The sequence below is a fragment of the Bison bison genome, unplaced genomic scaffold (assembly GCF_000754665.1).
Source record: "Bison bison bison isolate TAMUID 2011002044 unplaced genomic scaffold, Bison_UMD1.0 scf7180017864332, whole genome shotgun sequence".
Lineage (NCBI taxonomy): Eukaryota > Metazoa > Chordata > Mammalia > Artiodactyla > Bovidae > Bison > Bison bison.
This window is the reverse complement of record NW_011494904.1, coordinates 16,304-21,860: the sequence shown is the minus strand read 5'-3', so window position 1 is coordinate 21,860 and position 5,557 is coordinate 16,304.

The window sequence follows — 5,557 nt, the reverse complement described above, 5'->3', positions numbered from 1 at the left end:
ATTATTCTAAAGCAAATATATTCTGGATAGAGAGTGATCCTCATGACACACTAAAAGGTCTTGATGAATCCCCCCAAAAGTTGTCCTAAGAATAAAGTCTCGGAAATTCCTGAAATCTCTTTTAATCCTGATTTCCTTACAAGTGGTGTTTCTTGTTGCTGTTCAGTCGCCCAGTCCTGTCCGACTCTTTAAGACCCCATAGACAAGGAACCATGCCAGGCTCCCCTTTCTCTCACCATCTCCTGGACTCTAAAATACTAGAGCTTCAGCTTCAGAATCGGTCCTTAGAGTGAATATTCAGGGTTGATCTCCCTTAAAATTGACTGGTTGGATCTCATTTCTGTCCAAAGGACTTTCAGGAGTCTTTTCCAACTACAGTTTGAAAGCATCATTTATTTGGCATTCTACCTTTTTTACAGTCCAGGTCTCACAACCATATGTGACCACTGGGAAGACCATAGCCTTGACTATACGGACCTTTGTCAGCAAAGTAATGTCTCTGCTTTTCAACACACTGTCTAGGTTTGTCATTGTCTTTCTGCTAAGAAGCAATCATCTTCTGATTTCATGTCTATAGTCAACATCTTCAGTGATTTCGGAGTCCAGCTAGAGGAAATCTGTCACTACTTCCACCTTTTCCTCTTCATTTATTATGAAGTAATGGAAGCAGATGCCATGAACTTAGTTTTTTTTAACATTATTTTTAACCCAGCACTTTCACTCTCCTCCTTCCTCCTCATCAAAAGGCTCTTTAGTTCCTCTTCTCTTTCTGTCATTAGAGTGGTACCATCCTCATATCTGAAGTTGGAGATGTTTTTCTCACCTATCTTGATTCCAGTTTATAACTCATCCAGCCTGGCATTTCTCATGATGTGTTTAGTGTGTAGGTTAAACAAACAGGTGACAGCAGACAGCTCTGTTTATTGTACTCCTTTCTTGATCTTGAACCAATTAGTTGTTTCATACAGTGTTCTAACTGTTGCATCTTGACCTGCATAAAGGTTTCTCAGGAGACAGGTAAGATGGTCTGGTACTCCCATCTCTCTAAGAGCTTTCCACAGTTTGTCATGATCTACACAGTCAAAGGTTTTAGTGTACTTGATGAAACAGAGATAGATGTTTTACTGAAGTTCCCTTGCTTTCTCTATAATGCAGCAAAATGTTGGCAATTTGATCTCTAGTTCCTCTTCCTTTTCTAAACCCAGCTTGGACATCTGGAAGCTCTTGGTTCACATAATGCAAACCAAGATAAATGGAGTTTATCTTATAATAAAAGTTAAAATGTGTCAAATCATTTATATCTGAGTTCCATTTATATCAAACATGATTTTTTTAACATGATTTTCTTTTTTCATTATTTTACTAGAGAAGATGATTTCAACCTTAAAGAGTACCTTGCTAGGTAGAAAAAAGAAAAAAGTAAAAATAAGATTAGACTACAGATAGGAAAAGGAGCTCTTGTACAATTTTGGCACAAACACATTTCTCAATTAACATTTTTTAGCATTTGTTTTTCAAAATACAAGACAGACATTAGAATACAACAGAATACATTATGAAACATCATGTTTAGAAATTTAACTAAAAATTAAACCTATAAATATTGTTTCTCAATTTCTTCCTACGATAGTTAGCTGTGGGTTTCAATGTATTGTTTTATTCTCCATGAACCACAAAGAATAGTATATACCCCAAAGCATAAGGTTCACTTCCCTCTGTCTTTATCTATGCTTTGCATACAACAAATGTTATTAAGAGTCATAAAATTATATAGCCATGGTCTCAGGCTCAGTGACCTCCCATGAAAGTGAATTCAACAGATTGCCTTTATGGAGCATAGAACAATTTTTTTTTTCTTCAAATTTGCAAGAGTTAGCCTTCTATTTGAACTAATCTGTTGTAGTTAAATTCAAATCTGTATATTGGCACTTAGTCCAGATAATAGAAAAATCAGTAGTCATTCTATATAATTCTGAGAACAGAATTTGATTCAGAGGTAATCAGGAATGATTTGCTGAATGATAGGAAAAAAGTATCTTATTATTTATAAAAAATTAGAAATGTTGGATGCAGATATGCTAAATTGAATCTTTTCTTTCTTATCTAGGCAGCTGTGTTTCTCACAATATGAAAAAAATGAGTATTATTTTTCTTTTCATACCACTTTTGTGACCTGAATAAGAAAAGATATTCAATGGGGAAACTCCTAGTCAAACACTCATCTCTTAATAGACTGCCTTCCAGTACTTGAGGCTTTGGTGTACTAGCAGATATTTAGTTGGGAAAGATAGAGAGTAAGTGATGTTTAATAAACTCTATGCAACTGTGCAAATTGAAAAAGACCTGAAGGGAATGTTAGTCATCCTCTCTGAATTGCACCTAGATCAGTAGTACTCACTACTGTGACATGAATGTTTGCGAGCTGTGTCACAGGAATATACCACAAATAATATACAACCGAAGTGTGAGAATGTTAATTTAAATAAAATAACAGCAAATTCATTCTTGATTATCCCTATGGTATTTTCTTCACTTGCTCTTAGAAACACCAGGTCCTGAGCTAGAGGAAATAGAGAAACTTGGATTCTGTAACTTTAAAAAAAACTCTTCTATATTATTATGTCATTACTGAATATTTGCAATTAACTTCTTTTTAAACATTTAAAGTCCAGTAGAGTTTGGTTTGCATATGAATTAGAACTATGCCAAACAATCTTCTCATCACTACAGCAACAAGTGTCCTCACTATACAGATTGCTAAACTGATATGGTGCCCAAAACTGTCACATTAATCTCTCACCTTCATTTAGTTTTCCCACAACTATATTCTGAATCTGTGAAGTAAACAGTCATTGGCTATGGGCCCTCTGCTTGCACTTTTATCAAGATTTTTGAAATAGGGTTAAAGATATTAGATGAGATTGGTATATGAATCATTGTAATAGAGAAAATGAGAGTCCCCTGGCAATTCTTCTCCTGGATGTCCAATCCATGGCAGTAAGAGAAGGAGGTTGTGTATAATCCATAGAGCTCCTGGTTATAACAATATCAATAACATTTAACAGTAATAGAATAACGGCTCCCAGTGTCAGTCATTTTTTCTGACATTACTCGTGGAGATTGAAAAAGATGAACAAAGAGTATATTCAATTTCTCTTCTGAAGGATCTTTTTTTGCCAACTTGAAGGCATTAGATCACCATTATGTGGGCTATTGAGAAGAAAGTTGATTAAAATTCAAACATATTGACTCCATAAGAGTAGAAAGCTAAAGTGTACATTAATCTCATTATAACTATTATCTAGATTACTGATAAAAAATATTTGTCAAAGATAATCTCAAGCACTTATATCACCTCCCTACAAATTTCCTTATTGGAATATATTTCCAATGCGCCTTAATATGATTAAACTTACACACAATAAGAGCATAATTTTGAAACTGAATTTAGAATTTCTCTGTATCAGGTTTTTCCCGTGATTTTATTTCAAATAAAACCCAGCAATTAACCATTAAAAATTCGACTGTGTATTTTATTTAGCTAGACTCAAATTCTGTATTTGTAAGTAGCATGTACCCTGCTACTGCTGCTGCTGCTAAGTCACTTCAGTCGTGTCCGACTCTGTGCGACCCCATAGACCCAAGGCTCTGCCGTCCCTGGGATTCTCCAGGCAAGAACACTGGAGTGGGTTGCCATTTCCTTCTCCAATGTGTGAAAGTGAAAAGTGAAAGTGAAGTAGCTCAGTCGTGTCGGACTCTTCGCGACTCCATGGACTGAAGCCTACCAGGCTCTTCCGTCCATGGGATTTTCTAGGCAAGAGTACTGGAGTGACTTGCCATTGCCTTCTCTGACTTGCATCTCTCTAAATACAGTATCAATTCAATAACATTCAATGACATCATACTTCATAGGTGTTACCAGATGGAAGTGTTATATCCCAGTAAGGTTGATTAATCATTTCGTATAAATATCTCCTCCTGATATGGCAGGAGGAAGTATTTCTGTAAAACAGCTTTGTTGGATACTTCATCACCTTTGGATACAGCACAAAGTTCATTTCTGAGTCCAGAAAGCATGATAATAAAATTAAATAGTAGAAAACAGATATTTTTACAACTGCATTCTGTTTACAGGTTTAAGCTGGTTATATTGTTTTGTTACCAGTTGCTAGACGTGAATATAAAATTTGATATTGAGTTTCCTAGCTGTCAAAGAGAAAAAAGAACAAAGGAAAAAAGCAAAGGAAGAATAACAATTTGTGAGAAAAAGCAATGACTTTCTCTTCTTCTCTCCCAGAAGGATATGATTATAGAGGATTTTATTTGTCATCATTGTCAAAAGCCTTTTTTTTTTTTTTAAAAACATCCTTAGATAAACCCAAAGGCTTACTATTGCAATTCAACTTAGAGAAAGTGATTCTGTGAGGGGCTAAATCGATATGATATGATCGTATCTATCAATTGTGACTATTTGGCTAGTCTTTTTTTTTTTAAGCATCAATTTTATTTAATTTATTTTTAATTAATTAACTAATTAATTTTTGAGGCTAATTACTTTACAATATTGTATTGGTTTTGCCATACAATGACAAGAATTCACCAGGGGTGTACATGTGTTCCCCATCTTGAACCCCCGCTCCCACTTCCCTCCCCATCCCATACCTCTGGGTCATCCCAGTGCACCAGTGCCGAGCACCCTGTATCAAGATTCAAACCTGGACTGGGAATCTGTTTCACACATGATAATACACATGTTTCAATGCTATTCTCCCAAACCATCCCACCCTCGCCCTCTCCCACAAAGTCCAAAAGATTGTTCTATACATCTGTGTCTCTTTTGCTCTCTCACATACAGGGTTATTGTTACCATCTTTCTAAATTCCATATATATGCGTTAGTATACTGTATTGGTGTTTTTCTTTCTGGCTTACTTCCCTCTGTATAATAGGCTCTAGTTTCATCCACCTCATTAGAACTGATTCAAATGTATTCTTTTTAATGGCTGAGTAATGCTGCATTGTGTATATGTACCACTGCTTTCTTATCCATTCGTCTGCTCATGGACATTTAGGTTGCTTCCATGTCCTGGGTATTATAAACAGTGCTGTGATGAACATTGGGGTACACGTGTCTCTTTCAATTCTGTTTTCCTCAGTGTGTATACCCAGCAGTGGGATTGCTGGGTCATATGGCAGTTCTATTTACAGTTTTTTCAAGCAATCTCCACACTGTTCTCCATAGCGTCTGTACTAGTTTGCATTCCCACTCAGTGTAAGAGGGTTGCCTTTTCTCCACACCCTCTCCAGCACTTCTTGCTTGTAGACTTTTGGATCGCAGCCATTCTGACTGGTGTGAAATGGTACCTCATTGTGGTTTTGATTTGCATTTCTCTAATAATGAGTGATGTTGAGCATCTTTTCAAGTGTTTGTTAGCCATCTGTATGTCTTCTTTGGAGACATGTCTGTTTAGTTCTTTGGCCCACTTTTTGATTGGGTCATTTATTTTTCTGGAATTGAGCTGCAGGAGTTGCTTGTATATTTTTGAGATTAGTTGTTT